The sequence below is a fragment of the Halichoerus grypus genome, chromosome 15 (assembly GCF_964656455.1).
Source record: "Halichoerus grypus chromosome 15, mHalGry1.hap1.1, whole genome shotgun sequence".
Classification (NCBI taxonomy): Eukaryota; Metazoa; Chordata; class Mammalia; order Carnivora; family Phocidae; genus Halichoerus; species Halichoerus grypus.
This window is the reverse complement of record NC_135726.1, coordinates 30,993,484-31,010,806: the sequence shown is the minus strand read 5'-3', so window position 1 is coordinate 31,010,806 and position 17,323 is coordinate 30,993,484.

The window sequence follows — 17,323 nt, the reverse complement described above, 5'->3', positions numbered from 1 at the left end:
TGTAATGAAGTCTCATCTGACTTTGTTTCCAGTGTAGATTTTCCACAGGGAGGGGATATGCTAAGAAGCCCCCCCCACCATGGGTGTCTAAGTTGCTCAGTAGTTACCTTTCTCACTATGAATTAATAAGCATCAGCCTGGCATTCACTCATCAGCCTGTGTGAGTTTGATCTATAGGAGTCCCTCCCTCGAAGGGGAAATCTATTTTTGATGTTCCTGGTTTTCCTCGGGTGACACTGACCCTCAAAAGGGATCCTTCTATCTCAACTACAAGTGCAGTTACATTATTCTGTCCAGAGGAGTTTGTTTAAGAGGTTCTAAGATTTCTGGGTTTCCACCAAGCCCATGTGTGACTGGTGAGAAGAAGAGACCCTCCAAGCCAATGCCAGGGCACTGTGAGTCCAGAAAACAGTTGGTGAGGGTTAAGATGAGACCAAAGAATTAACTCAGCAGTGATTCTTAGGAATATTGAGGGAGGGAGGAGAGGCCAGGATAAGATGGGACTTTCTGATAAATAAGGCAGGTGGGAACTTGGAGTCATGGTAACCTGTTCCCCATTCAGGTTGCAGGACTTATCCCCTCCATCTCACCACTGGGGGAGGGAGCAGCTGGTCACTCAGGCATTGGAGCCTGGCCACCCGCTCCGCTGCCCAGTGGTTTCAAGGGCACAGCAGTAATGGATTCTCCTGCTCCCTTGGTGATTTCCTTCATTTTGATTGACAGAGTCTTTCTTTAGTCATATTAATAGAGCGTTACCCAGAGGTCTGTGTTGGTCTGTTTTTCTGTTTGCTTTCTTTCAAAGTATTAGTCCTGCAAGGAACTCACAAAAAAAGTGATCCATGAGCAAATTTACGTGTGGGGAAATGGAGCATACTCGTGTTTCCTCTTGCAATCCTATTAGTGTGCCGTAGGTTCTGAAAAGTCCTGCTTGGCAGAAACATTTTTACAATCATTTAAATTATTTCTGAAGCACTATCTCTAATCTATTTGATTGCAGAAATCTTTTGTTTTGTTTTTTCTAGCTAAACAGAGATGCTAGTTACAGAATTAGTGATCCACGAACCCACTTCAGGAAACATTTAGTCAGGAATTATATAGTCAAATCTTGCCCGAGAGGCATCCTGCTTCTCTAAGGTGATTTTCCTCCTCTATCATCATATTCAACTGTTTATTATTATTTCTTTAACTTGGCCTCCTAGAGAGTAACCCCCTTTCCTTATTTCCCAGGAGTTTCACAGGGTACCTCACGGCTGCCCCTCATGCCACCCAGACTACTGGGTTTTCCAATATGATCCTAAATTACTGCCCAAAATAAATATGTGTTGCCAAATGTCAGGCCCTTTAATGTGACGAAGGAAACCTTGTTCCTATATACTTCCTCCTAAATGCATTTTGCTAGAGGGCATTTAAAAAAACACATTAAATTTTATGATGACTTTAACAAACAAGTCAGTGATCATGATTTCAATATGAGCAGCAAGCAGTTAAGGAGAAAGGTCAGCGAAGCCGTGGCATATAGAGTTTCTGCTTGGGGACGGCTGACTCTCTCTCTGCAGCAAAGGCGAGTCAGCTGACTTTCTAATGCTATAGTTAAAACATAGATTCTAAATAGTCAGGCTAATGACTCCAAAATTAAAATAGTCCTGGCCCCTAGATGCAGCTAGTGATTAACTTTTAATTTTATACAGAAGCATGTCATGCTTTTGACCCTTGACTTTATTTAGTTCTCTCCTGGCATTTCAAAAGCATGATCTGCTAAATAAGGTTGTTAAAATCAGTATTACAGAGAGAAGCAATTGCGCAAATGTGCATATGGAAATTATAGCCAGAGGGTGCTTCATAGAGAAGCTGCCTCCATGAACTTAAATTTGTGCTAATTGCTATTGCTATGTTATTCAAAATTATAAATTAGACTATTAGCAAATGGAATTATGTAAGACCTATGGGAGCAAAACAATTATTGTAGAGCCATGGAATGTTACAGCTGAAAGGGAATTTAGGGACTATCTATTAATACTGTTCTCTTACTTTACCATCAGGGAAACTGAGGCTGAGGGAAGGAGCCTGGATCCTCCAAGGCCAGACTATGAGAGGGAGTGGTTTAGTACACTGGAGGTGGGGACCTGAAGGTGGGCATTTTTATTGCTGTTATTTTCCAGTTTTCTAAAAAGCACTCTAGCGTTTAACTTTAATGTCTGTGCTCTTGAATGGTGGTGAGGGAATTGGAGATTGAAGGCAAGTGTTAAGAGTCTGTATATAGGACAGACTGAGACAGGAGTGCCCTCAGCGGCTCAGAATTTCTCTCTCATTGAATCAATTTTTGTTTTCTATGTGTATCAGTCAGCTCAGGCTGCTGTAACAAAACTCCACAGGCTGGATGGCTTAACCAACAGAAGTTTATTTTTGCACAATTCTGGAGGATGGAAGTCCAAGATCAAGGTGCCATCGGGGTTGGTTTCCGGTGAGACCTCACTCCCTGGCTTGTAGAAGGTAGCCTTCTCACTGTGTCCTCGCGTGGCCTTCCTTTGTGAGTGTGCACAGACAGGCAGAGGGAGGGAGGGATCTGGCGTCTCTTCTTACAAGGACGCCAGTCCTATCGGAGCAGGGCCCCACCTTTATGACCTCATCTAACCTTGATTACCTCTCTAAATTCCCTGTCTCCAAACACAGTGACATTGGCCATTAGGGCCTTCAACGTATGAATTTGGGGGGACATAGTTCAGTCCATAACAATACGTTGAACGCTATTTTAAGGAGGGGCTCAGGAATGAGTGAAGAGGTTGGACATCAGGACCTTTGTGGTTGCAATCAATCTCTCCTATTGTCCCAAGCTCTGGCCCCAACTTGTATACCTCACTGGAGTGGGACACCCAAAATTTCAATTCCTGCCTTGATATCTTTGATTTTCACTGGGCCCCAAAGGTCTAAGTTCCCCAGCTCTCACCAGGTATGCATCCGGCCCAATGAGAAAGGACCCTACCACGCTGATTGTTCTATCCATCAGACCAGCTGCACTCCACCTGGTCCTCAACCTACTGGGTTTCATTTCCCTGCTAGCCTGTGAAATTACTCAAACAGGCTGATCATATCCTCCTGCAGGAACCAAGGGACACTTCAACCCCCTTGTTACCACAAATCTTGTCTCCCATAGCCTCTGATGCTTCATTCTACTTCTCAGTACACCCCTGTGTGGCCCTCCATGGCATGTGATGTGTTCCTTCCCCAGGCTGTGAGTATATACAACTAACAAAATACTGTCAATCTCATCTGTCCAGCATTGAGTGTTGTGAGAGCAAGGGATCCCTCCTTTACTGACGGTATGAATATGAGGTAATCAGAATATGTGCCTAAAAACACCAAAGCCCTTCAGTTAACAGGATCCTGTCTCTTTGGAATGCTCTAGTTGCTCTAGCCTGCCCCATCACGGTCCATCCCACCCCATTTCTTGTAAGGGGCTTTCCAACATTTTTCTCTTGATCATACAGTTTTCTACATGAGACTCTAGGTAAATACAGTTTTCTCCATCTCCTGACATTTTCAGTGATGTTTCATCTGCTCTTATTGATTGGCACTCTGGGAAGCTTCCTTTAATTGGCTCTGGGTGTGTGTGTGAGTTTGTGTCTTAAGAGAAAAGAAGCAGGATATCAAGAAAAAAAAAGCGCATAGCAGCAGCTAGGCTATTGTAATCCAGCAACTAATACATTGAGGATAAGAGATGCAGTCTGGTCTCTGGAAGGAAATTTTAAACCATGGATATAAAGTTAGCATTCTATAAGATCTGCTTTTTAAAAAAACTTAATTTTATACTTCTATCTCCAAAAATAACTGTACTTTTTTTTTTTTTTAATCACATTATCTATTCCTGAATTGTCTACTCCTCTACAGGTAATCTCAATTTTAAAAAACAGGTTATATATTTTTTTAAGATTTTATTTATTTATTTGGGAGAGAGAGGGTGTGAGTGTGGGGAGGAGCAGAGGGGAAGGAGAGGGACAAGCAGACTCTGAGCTGAACACAGAGCCCTGTGCAGGGCTTGATCCTAGGACCCTGAGATCATGACCTGAGCTGAAACCAAGAGTCGATTGCCCAACCGACTGAGACACCCAAGTGTCCCTAAAAAACAGGTTTTATTTTAAAGTTGCACGCATAAGTTAATTTAGGAGTGGCCTTTGAAAGCATTTGCCTCACATATCAGCGTTAGAAATTTTAAGTTCACACAAGAGACCTCCTTAACCAAATTACTTCATAGCTGCAAAAGATTATCTGCCATGAACCATAGTAGAAAATAATACTTTTAGAATATTTTAAATCAAACATACCATTAAAACGATGTCACCCAAAATGTGGCTCTCTTATCTAGAGCTCAATTTTCCTACTTGAAAAAAATGTGGATTAAGCAATGTCATAGGTCTTTCTCAGCTTGACTAAATGTAAGATTATTGAATATAAAATACATTTTGTAAGATCTTAACTTCAAACTCAAGAAGACATAATGAACACATTTATTTCTTCTTTCTCCCAATATTTCATAAAATGACAGTAAAATAATCAACCAAGAAAATATTATAACAAAGAGAATAGAAAGAAGGCCATCAGTAGCTGAGAGATTTTAACACAGAAAACATGAGAGAAAGAGACAAAGTGGAGATAGTATTTCAATCAAAGGAAACTAGGGGGGAGAAAATCATCAAAAAATTATATAGAGCTAAAGACAGAGATAAATCTTCAACAAAGACCCATCCAGTGAAAAAAGACTCACGCTCACAAACATCGTTGTGAAATTTTAGATCAATAGGGGTCCTAAAATAAAAGATTCTAAAAATAAAATAAAAATCCTAAAAGCTTCTGTATATATGGAAAAAAAATACTAGATTACCCACAAAGAATCCAAGTTTGATGGCATCTAACGTTTTGTAACTGACTACAGATATGAGAGGACAATGGAGCAATATATTCAAAGTTCAGAGAAAATTTTATATCTAGCCAAACAATCATTTCAATGGAGTAATAAAATAATAATATTTTTAAACATTTAGGGTACATTCAGAAAGTTTATCACAAGTGTGTCCATTCTGAGTACGGAGCTCCACAGGAATTAGTACCAGGATATCAGCTGTGCAGAAGGCCTAGAAATCATTTGGTTTAAATGAAGTCATTAGGTTCCAAGAAGAAAGTCAGTAGAAAAAGAATGGAGTAAATCTGTGAAATAGACAGAAATAGTAAGAAACTAAGACAAATTACGATACAGTGAAGAGTTAAATATACATTAAATACATTGCTTACATTTGGCAAGATGAAAAGAGCCTAAGATATTGTTTAATCCACAGTTTTTAGATACGAAATTTGAGGCCTGGATGGGAGAGCCACTTTTGGGATGTCACACTGTTCTAATGTTCTGTTTTATTTCGAATTTTTAAAAAAATATTCTTTTCTACTACGGTTCAAGGCAAATATTCTTTTATTCGTTTCCAGCTGTATAACCAAAGGGGTCTCTTGGGTCTAACGTGTGAACTTAAACGTGATGTCTAACACTGCATTGTGCAGGGAATGCTTTTTAAGGCAACCACCCAAAATAAAAGTAACTCAAAAATCAAATAACAAAGAAACAAAAAACAGCATCAGTCAGCAGCAGCAAACAGCAACCAAACCGAATCAAACCAGAAGGTAGGCATGTGGAGCTTCCAGTGTGGTTTGCCATTGTGCAATTGATAATACCAGTAACAAAAATTCATTTGCCTTTGCTGCAAAGCCATTCTCTATTGAGTGGCAAAAGGTCACAACACTAAAACCCTAGAAAAGGAGATATAGTTCTGATACCCTTCCTTGTTCTTCAGAGAGCAATAGTGACATAGTTACATCACTGAACAAAATGTTTCTGGCTTGAGAGTCAAGCCATAGCCAAATCTTGAAAGATTAACTATGACTAACAAAATATCCTAATAGTATAACTCAGAGATCTGAGAGAAATTGTCCAAAGTTGCTGGCAAAAGGGATACAGATTTAAGTATATTATTTGATACTGCAGTGATAGGACTTGCAAATACTGGGTAAAAAAAGAGGCTAAGAGGTGCTGCACATGAGCTAAATTTGCATTTCTATGGCGAAGACTCAGTTGGTGGATAATACCCAGAGTTGACTCACCAAGAAAGAGTGCTTATAGCATAGTCTTCCGTTGTAGAGGTGAAAAGAGAACTAATACAGAAATATTAAAAGTTGCTCTTTGGGGGCACCTGGGTGGCTCAGTTGGTTGAGCGTCTGCCTTCGGCTCAGGTCATGATCCCGGGGTCCTGGGATCGAGTCCCACATTGGGCTTCCTGCTCGGCGGGGGGCCTGCTTCTGCCCCTCCCTCTGCTTCTCCCCCTGCTCATATGCTCTCTCTCTCTCTCTCTCTCTGTATCTCTGTGTCTCGAATGAATAAATAAAAAACCTTTAAAAAAAAAAAGTTGCTCTTTGAGGAGTGGAATGGTGGGTGGAATGGGGGAGGGGCAGAGGGCTATTTCTTGTTATTACAAATGTCCATCTATTATTGTGTGCTGGGGTGCCGTTGCTACTATTCCACGTGCATATGTGCATGTGTGCCTACTGCACACACACACACACACACACGCACACACATATATATTATCTTTCATGCTAAGGCATAGCACATAGAATTTCTGTGAATATTACACAAGAGTATCTTCATATTCCTAATTTGTCTTACCAATATTACTTTCCTTTTCTTTGGGCAGGTATGTCACTTGAACTCTAATCTGTAAGATTCCACTTGATTTGCCCCTTTCCTTTTGTATAAATTGCATATCCTTCTCTCCCTCCCTCTCAAGTCTTACAGACTTTCCTCTTGGTTCTGGAAACCACCAAAGTCATTTGCTTTGGGGTCTTTACATTTGCTTTTTTCCCTGTTCCTCGGGAGACTCTCTCCTCAGGCCTTGTTTTTGTTTTTGTTTTTTAAGATTTTATTATTTATTTGAGAATGAGTGAGAGATAGCAAGAGAGAGCATGAGTGGGGGGAGGAGGCAGGGAGAGGGAGAAGCAGTCTCCATGCTGAGCAGGAAGCCCAATGCAGGGCTCCATCCTAGGACCCTGGGATTATGACCTGGGCCAAAGGCAGATGCTTAACCGACTGAGCCACCCAGGCGCCCCTCTCCTCAGGCCTTCTTTAGATATGTCTCTCCATATCACTCAGGCCTCTGCTCAATATTACCTCTTCAGGAGGCCTTTCCCTATATCTCTTGTTAGACAGAACTCTTTTTTCACTCTTTAAGAAACTCTTTTTCTGTGAAATGTATCATACTCATATGCAAGAGTGTGTCCACAATGCATATATGCTTTGAATAATAATTACAAAATCAAAATGGAATGAATCCAGTGCATCTCAAATCCAGCTGATGGGTAAGACATTACTGCACTTTGGCAGCCCTGGTTGGTCTCTAACCAATTTTCTTCCCCCCTTTCTTCCTCAGATTTAGCCATACTGATGAATTTCATGTTAATAATGACCATGCTTTCTTTACAGTTTTTTTCCCTTTATTACAGCTATATATGTATTCTTGAACACTTCATTGTTTGATTTTGCCTATTTACACAGAGGATCATTCTATAGTTGTGATTTCATTCAATATATCTTTGAAAATCATTGATATTGATGTGTGTAGTAGCAGTTTATTGATTTTCATTATGAATATTATTCTATTATCAGACGATACCACACTTCATTCACTCTGCTATGGGTGAGCATTTGGATTTTTCCAGCTCTTTATCATTGTGAACAATGATCCTATGAATGTCTTTGTACATGTCCTGGCCTTGGAAAGACTTTCTCCAGGATTGAATCGGTAGCATCAGAGGCCCTGTGCATGATCAACCAAAGTGGTTGCAGCAATTCACACGCCCATTGCCGGTGGGTAAGAATTTCTGCCCCTACACTGAGGTTGACACACCCCACCGCCAGGCATTTTGGGCAGCCTGATGGGTGTGAAAGGATATTTCACTGTGACTTCTCATCATCTTCCATCCCCGTACTCTGCCCTATTTTTCTTCACAGCATTTATCACTCCCTAGAATTATATTATATATATTTTTAAAGATTTATTTACTTATTTATTTGTGGGGGGAGTACAAGAAGGGGAAGGGGCAAAGGGAGAGGGATAGAGAGAAACTCAAGCAGACTCCCCAATGAGCATGGAGCCCGAGGCCGGGCTCAATCTCATGACCCTGAGATCACGACCTGAGCTGAAACCAACAGTCAGATGCTCAACCGACTGAGCCACCCAGGTACCCCTATATTATATTTATATAATTTCTGTTTGTTTCCCCCACCAGAATATTAGCTCCATGAGGAAAAGGACCGTTTTGTCTTGTTCACAGCTCTGCTCAACATTGGTTGAATAAATAAAGTGTTCTTGCCTTATAAGCTATATGTGGAGTCACTGACTGAAAAATAGAAAAAAGTGAGGAAAAAGGAAGTGAAAGGCAGCAGAGATGAAGAAGTGGAGGGGCGGGGGAAGTGTGCATATGTTTAAAAAAAAAAAAAGATGCTGTGAAGTTGGAATTAATGGAACTATGAAGGCAAAGGAGCATATGAATACAACGTCCCTGCTTGGGAGGGTAGAGGGGAGCGTAATTAAAAGGAGCTAGAACGGAAGATGATGTAAAAAACAATTCCTCACCCCAGTCACCAGGTGGCAGGATTGACCCAGGACAGTATAGTTGCTATGCTGCTTTCAGGTGTGAGGAAAAGCACCAGTCAGTTTCAAATGACTGATGAATGCAAGGTGTAACCAGAAAGGAGCACATTGGTGCCTTTGTAAGTTAGGTGCTTATAATTTTGGAGACCGTGTTGTCTATAGCATCTCTGTTATGGTGACCTAGACATTGAAATATTAGTTGGTAAAACTATGGACAGAGGTGAATTTTAGCTTAGTTCCCCAAAGAAGCAGTGTTCAGTGACTTAATGGTTCAATCAACACACATATTTATATCTACTATGAAATATGTTCTTACTTCTTCTAACCATAGACTTCATCTCACAGATATTTAACACACTCTTCTTCAAATCCAGTTTTAAAATGGCAGTTGGTAGTTTTCGAGCCTGGGTTACTTTTGACTGAATTTGATGAAGAGTTGATTATTATTTGCTTAAGCCGTAATCAAATAAATCAGCTGCCCACAGGCTTCAGGAGCAACATGTAGGTAATTAACTTTCCAAAAGTTGAGACCAGTGGCGCGACTTGGCTGATGGGATAAATGAAGGATTCTCTGTGCCAAGTTTAGTACCTAATCAAACTTCACGGGCTTTGAGTGGTGAACAGAACTCCAACCCATCAGCATTCAAGACTATTTACCTTTGATAAAACACCATTTCCTCTTTCTAATGAAGAAAAAACAAATGATGTTTTAAGATTTTTTTGAAGAAAACGAAAGAAGTGAAATGGGCTTTAGACGTTAAATGCTTCTTCTTGAACAACTTAACACATAAATAGCTCCAACAAATAAGTGAAGGGAAGGGAATGGGGGTGGGGGTGGCCATTACAAGAGTTGAGACAACAAGAGTTTAGGAGATTGTCTTGGTGAGTTCAAGGAGTTAACAGTAAGGAGCGTTTTGTTTTTCACACACACAGAAAATAGTAATGCTGAGTTTGACTTTCTCTGGATTGGGTTGGAAAGGCATAGAGAATGCCAAAGGAATTTTGATTCACCCTATCTCAGAATCCAGGCATTTTGAATTGGTTGGGGGAAGATGAGCTTCTACAGTCCATTGAGGATTGAGCTCATCTCACTTGGAGATCACAATCTTTGATTTCTGTCCATAAAGGGAGGACATGGACCCTCGAAGAAGTTTCATGCTTTCAATTATCCACTCCTTTTCCTGTGCCCTGAGGTCCTGGGGTAGTTTAGGAGCATTCTTAAGTGTACCCTTTCTCTCTTTTCCTCGTGGGTCTCTAAAAAAACCACAAATGATTTCAGATCCAACGTACATCTTGTTCATCCGAATCACTAATCTCAATAGAGATTTATCAACAGGAGAAATTCTTTATGACTAGAAGTGCCTTCCTAATTCATATGTAGTACACCTCTGATCCCAAGGGGCTCAAAAAGTGCAGTAATTACCCAGAAATGCATTGCTTGGAGTGTTTTATTGCAGTTACAAAATGAAATGTATACATAAAAATTAGGAGAACCGTTAGATGCAATGTATTAACTAGGTATTATGGGCATCCTGGCTGTGGCTATGACATCATCCCAAGCCAATCAGAAGTCTCCTAGCAACCTGCTTCTAACTACAATTCATAACCAGGTCGTATGTCAGGGCCTGTTTCTTTCACAGAAATTGTTCATAAAACAAAATAAAGGCCTATAATGTACATGAAGCTTATCTGATCTGACTGTTTACATTTCGCCTCACTCTCCAGAGCTTTTCTTTCTTCTCCAAAACAGGAAATTCTCTTTGAAGGAAAAGGGAAGATATTATTAAAAATAGGAAATTCTTTTGAAACTCTATCCTAGGATAATACTACAATCTGGGCGTTTGAGGAACTAATGGGAGAGATTATTTCCAGAGAAAACTGTAACATTACTGGAGCTGAAGAATATGCATTATTACTGTTATTATATGCATTATTATTCTATTGCCATAATATGCATTATAAAAATTGCTTGCCTCATATGATTTTGCAAAATAAAATACCAGTATCTGAATTATTTGTTTTCTGGCCATGAAATAAATTATTTAAGTTGTATCTATGACAAATGTGATCCAAAAGGGTAGGAAAAAAAAAAAAACCTACGTCTTGGAAAATGGAAATAGTATGAGTTGTAGACAAGAAAAACAGTTATTTTTCTCGCAATATTGATTTCCATCATTCATTCATGACATAACTACCCCCCAAGAACTGCCAAGATCTCAATGATGCCTTTTCCTCATTATTATCTGTTAGTTAGAGGGTTTTTTTGTTTGTTTTCCAAAAAGGACTTTTTATTTGTTTTGAATTTTTAAAAAGCTTTCCATTGAAGTAAATACACATACAAGAAAGTGTACATATGGGAAGTATAAAATCTCTGAATGTCTTAAAAGGTTCCAATTTTTCTGTTCTTCCCTAAATCCAAATATCCAAATTTGACTTGAAATAACTAGTTTAGTTTCATTTTAACAAACCAAAATATCACTGCAGTCTCAAAAGATTATGATATTTTCAAACATTAATTTCTTATAATTTCCCCATTGGCTTTCACATTGGAATAGGACTAAGGTAGAAAAAGCTAGTTGCCTAACAAATATCCATTTTTTTCCTTTTCCTTATTAACAGCAACTTGATTTTCAGCTCACCTCAAAAATACAACTTTCCCAGACTTCCTTGTAGCTAAGTGTGGCCATGTGACTCAGTTCTGGCCAATGAGCTGTAGAAGTGTGGTAGAAATTTCCAGAAAGGTTCCTTAAGATCAGACTTCATTGCCAAAGAGGAGCCAAAGTAGCCACCCCACCAGCCCTGGATAGCCTGCACAAATTACATTAGAGAGAAAGAAACTTCTACAATTGAATATGTTGCTAGTTGGGGTTTTCCTTCCACAGACAGACAAACTTGATCTAGAAGTTTCCTGGAGGTATCTCCAAGAAGTCATCACCTCTGAGCTAGATGGAAATCTAATAGCCATTTTTAAGTCCCATACTACTTGTAAGAGGTATTTTCCATACATTATCTCATTTAATCCTCCCAGCAACGCCCTGAGATAAATATAATTGTCCCCATTTTACAGAAGAGGAAACTGAAAGGGTCAGAAAAGGAAAAGAATATCCTCCAAACCATAGGCTACACATGTAACATGACTGGGTTCAATCCAGGTCTGTCTGTGCACTTAACTGCTACATTATGCAGACCCTCATCCCACATGAAGGCATGAGGTCCCACTGGGCCTTGAAATTCTGCAGAAGAACAATTGACAGGAAGGGCCAGTCCTCAAGCACTTACTGTGTTGTATATAAGACTCTGTTTATAACAACCTGGGGATTAACAATGCACGGAGAGAAAAGCTTTGGCTAAACTGATAGGTTTAGGACAGAGTTAATCAGTGGGGAGGAATGTGGTGGTGTCTGGAATGCCCATCACAGCCTCTTCTCTCCTTGGGGGAGAATCAGAAAACTTCTTGCTCTGCATTCAAGCAAACTTCTTTTCTGTGATGTCTTTTATTAATTTTGACTAAGATCAGACCAATAAAGATAAAGGTAAACACTTTATTGGCTTGCCCTAGACAACAGAGGAAAATAGAGGATTCTATTTTCTAACTCTATGTAATATTTGATTTTTCAACAGCAACTGATGAGATCCATATTTAGAAGTAAATGTGGGTTGTCCACAGAGGTGGGGCTGCGGGGTGTGCAGTAACGTGAGTATCTTTGACAGGCGGAATATTTTGGGCAAAGTAAAATCTTTCTGTTCATCCATCTGTACCAAACCTGGCTATGTTTTAAGGGTTTCTGTTGGTTTATATTGCTTCATGCTTTGCATTAATGAGTCCTTGGCTGAACCAGCTCCCTCCGGCTTGTAACTGTTCCTTTTTCTACTAGCATCTGTGAAAGTACCCAAGATGATGCATAAGGGAAAGACTTAATTTCAAGTGTCTAACACAGTGTTAACAGGGAATAGGGACATGTTGACTGACTAAGAAACAGAGTGGTTACGCACCCACATGAGAGGTGGACAGTCCTGGTCTGTTTCCTGACTCCTGGCACATACGGGATGTAGCATCTTGCTTGAGTCACTGGACCTCAGCAAACCTCTTCTGTAAAATGGATATGATACCAATAGTTCCCTGAAGAACTGGTGAGAGAATTCAATGATGCATAGAATGTATGCATAGAACGTACACCCAGTACATCGTGCCTTCCATTTTATTGGCCCTTGTTCCAGGGAAACCTGCCAGCAGGGGGCACTGTGGAAACACCCACCTTCTCTAGGAAACCTTGAATTCTGATTTTAAGTCAGTTGTTGGAAATCCTTGACCTACTCTATTTTCTCCTTCCCCCTCTCCTTTCCCTTCTCCTTCTTCTAAAAGACATGACGGAGAAAGCGTTCTGTACAAACCTTGCGATGAAAATGCAAACAACTCCTCCCTAGCCAGGACGGGTCAGTCGGCCAGTGTCCTCAAGGGGCAGGTGCAGTGGCCGGAAGGCACCAGCCTGTACCAGGATGCTTAAAGCTTTACCCTGAGCCCAAATGTGACCTGATTTCTCTATTTATATGACTCTCTCTCTCTGGCACCGTAAGCAGAAACTGACTTATTCACTTCTGTATCTCTACTACCTAGCCTAGCACTGCGAACCAAGCAGCTACTCAGTTAAGTATCTGTTGAAGAAATGAATGGAAAAAATGAGTGAAACAAACCATCCCATTTGTCCAAGAACTCACGTTACCCCCTTTCATTTCTGCCCCCTCCCCTAATCGGCAGGAACTACATAAGGGAATGGAGATGTTTTCACTAAAATAAAACCAGTGTTTCACCGGGCCGTATCAGAAGCTTCTGGGTCCCGACTTAGATTATTATGAAACCTTCCTAGTGAAGCGGAGAAGAAAAATTAATTAGTGAATAAGATGAGGGGGGGAAGTAAAGGGGCGGCTCCCACTGCCCACCTGTCCCGCTGGGCAAGGGGCCGGGCCGTGGACAGAGTGCCGCTGAGCTGGCCCAGAGGACTCCCTTGGACGCAGGAAAAGCCCTCTTGACTTGTAAGGGTGGGTGCTGTCAACTTGCAGCTCCTCATCTCCTGCATCCCAAAGCAGAAGGAATTTCAGTGTCCTTGTCCTATCCAATCGCATTAGAGCATATGTAGCCTCCACTGGAATAAAAACCCATTATCGATAACCATTGGTCTCAGGGAGGATATGCTGCTTGGCTTCGTGCTAAAGGGCTGGATGGAGAAAAATGCAAGCCCAGCCCCCAAGTTTCCTTGAAGTTGTGTTAAGATCCTCGTCAGTCTACTCTGCTTGGTGTGTAATAAAAGAAAAATGTCCTTAGGAATATATATATTTTTTTTAAAGAAGAAGTTGTCTGGGCTTCTGGAGCCCGTTTTGTCTCTACAACCTCCTCTCTGACTTCCGAATGGTTTTTACTACTGTGTGTCCCCCAGCCCAGACCACCATGGCATAGGTTGCCATTAATATGTCATTTCCCTTTCCTGTTATCACAATATAAAGGACCTTGGCGTTGACCTTTCTATCAAAACATCCTTTGTTTAGAATGAAAAGCTATTCACTGTTAGAGTCTTATCTATAGGGTTTAGCCAGAGGATCAAATCCAAAGAGCAGAATTCGTTTACTTTGTATTAAATGAGCTCAGTTAAGAAGTCTCAATTTTGGCAGAAAGGTGCATTAATCACAAGGAAAAGAACAGATCTCGCTTTTCACAGCTTCTGGTTTACTTTCAATACAGTCACACAGTGAGGCTTTTGTTCCTGAAAAGTAGCACTGTATTTAAATACAGTAAATATAACAAAATTGCCTTCTTAAAATTACACAAGAGTTCCTCCAGCTCAGGATGCCCATAATGACCTCAGTGTTGCACGAATAACTTTACGGCTTCAAAAAGGCTCTAAATTAGTTTGGACAGATGGGTTTTATCCCGAGGAAATCAATGAGTTTTTGTGAGTCTGACTTAATTTTTATGCAGCTAGCACTTTGAGATGAAATTAAAATATGTATGAAAAACATATTAAAGTTTCCCTTGGGTCTACGGTTGTTTGTACATTTACAAGGTGTTAAAGAGATGATTTAAAAACTAACTCTATAAGGGATCAATGCAAGCAGACCATGATTTATGGTCTTTCATGACATTTTTGACACTTGAGGCCTAATGTCTTGTGCGTGTTGAACCACTAATTATCTTTTAATTCATAAGGGCTTCGTGGTATTTTATAAGTGTAATATAATATATAGGGCTGGATCACATAGAAAAGCTCAGAGAACAACATGCTTTACACGTTTGGTTGAGTGGGTAACACGTGTAAGCAAATTTGGGCCGAACCTGGCTGAAAACACTTCTTCATGATGCTGTAAAATTGAATCATTGCTTGTACCTGCCCGGCTCTAGAAAAATCACAGATTTACTTTTTTTAAGGTATGCACAGAGTTAAGGTCTTAGTGGATTAGAAATCATATTTCTAATACAAGCCAAGTAGTTACACCGAACCTGGAAGACAGTAGGTGCCCAGTAAACATTGACTGAACGAATAAATAATGGAATGGTAACTGAACCGAAAGTGTATTTAAAGATTTATTTATTTGAAAGAGAGAGAGAGAGAGCACGAGTAGGGGGAGGGCAGAGGGAGAGGGACAGAGACAATCTCATGCAGACTCCCCGCCTAGTGTGGAGGCTGGCACAGGGCTCGATCTCATGACCCTTAGATCATGACCTGAGCCGAAATCCAGAGCTGGACACTTAACCAACTGAGCCACCCAGGCGCCCCGCCCTGGAAGTGTATTTAATACTGGTTCTTCTCTTTCCTTCCAAATCAGATTATACAACAAGTTTCATTTAGCAACACAATAAATATTTACCAAACACGCCCCATGCACCGGGCAGTTTTCTAGGCACTGGGGGAACATGAAAGGCATGGTCCAGCTGACAGAGAGCTCACAGCCTGACAGATGAAACACCAGGTCACAATAATGCCACCTGAGAAAAGGGATCAATGAGGGTGAAGTAAAATTGCAACTGAGATTTGAAGGCAGAGAGAGGGCATAAGTAATATTTTTATTCCTATTTTGTATTGGAGGAAACACAGCCACAAGGACATGATATAGCTTGTCTGAAACTCTGCAGCTGGATGGTGACAGTCCTGCTTCAGTGTTGGAGAGCTGGCTACTTAAACAACAATATCAGGGGGAAAAAATTGTAACTGGGAAGACTGTGAGCACACAATGCTTAAGGGTTACTCCTGCCTCGTGTACGAAGACGAGTCCCTAAAATCATTGCCTGGTTGTTGGTCCTTGCCCCTGAAATGACTGGGAAATTCATATATACTCGAGGAATGTAAATTTGGGTCTGCTAAGAATTCTCTAATTAGCCTCCCTAACTAGGGCAGGGGTCATTCAGGGCATGGGCCCCATGAAGAGGAGAGGAGGCCCCTGCTAAATACATTTTGGGTCATCCTCCACCATTCCTGCCTTATAGCAGGAACAGTAAGATAAGGACTGATATCAAATCCATATTACAGATGATGAAACTGAGTCACAGAGTTGAGTGGCTGCTGTTGATTACAAAGCCGATAAGAGGCTGAGGCAGGCAGACTGGCTGCAAGCCCACATTCTTACCACCACCCGGTACATATTTGAAAGTCTTCTGAGCACAGCTTGGGGAGCCTGTGGGGGGGCCAAGAGCAGCCTGGCGCCCTGGTTTCAGGAAGCAAAAGCCTGGTAGGGAAGTAAGACAAGTGCCTAACTAGGCAGAGCACAGGGTGGATGGTGCTGAGTATCAGGAGATGGGGAACGTATCCAGACTGGGGCAAGTGAAAGAGTCACAAAGGATATGGATTTATGGAGCCATGTATCAGGAAGGTGTTTGGATGACAATCCTAGGAAATCCAACCATCAGAGACTTCGATTTTCCCCATGCAAGAAAGTCTGGGGGTGCTGCAGACATGCGGATAAAAGCTAGAAGTCTATTTAGCCGAAGCAGAGAGTGTGTGGAACAATTAAGTGGGAATTGACAATAATTATCAATGACTAATAATCGCTAATAATCTATGAAGTTATCTAGGAACATAATCTATTGCACAATTAAGTGCAGGAGTATATTGGGATGGAATCACAGATACCCTTGAATGCCTAGAATGCCTACTTGCTTGCGAAGTAGATCTTAATTCTATAGATACCAAGAGTGCATTAACAGTATTTTTGGTTACTTGTTTTACAACTTTATTGAGACAAAATTGATGTCTAACAAATTGCACTATTTAAAATGTACAATTTGCTGAGTATCAACATATGAAGACACCCATGAAATCATCACTACAACCAAGAAAATGAATATTTGCATTGCCCCTAATGTAAACTTTTCTCATGCTCTTTTGTAATCCATCTCTCCTTCCACCCCTGCCTCCAGGCAATCACTGATCTGCTTTTTCATTACTATAGATTACTTTGCATTGCCTAGAGTTTTTAAGATTCACCTAAACTGCATGATCAATAGTTATTATTATTATGATTATTGCTGAATCGTATCACTTTATCTGTTCACCTGTTGATTCCAGTTTCTATTACTAATAAATTGCCGTGAACACTCCTGAGTCTAAGTCCTTGGGTAGACGTATGCCTTCATGGGTGTGTAGTGGAAT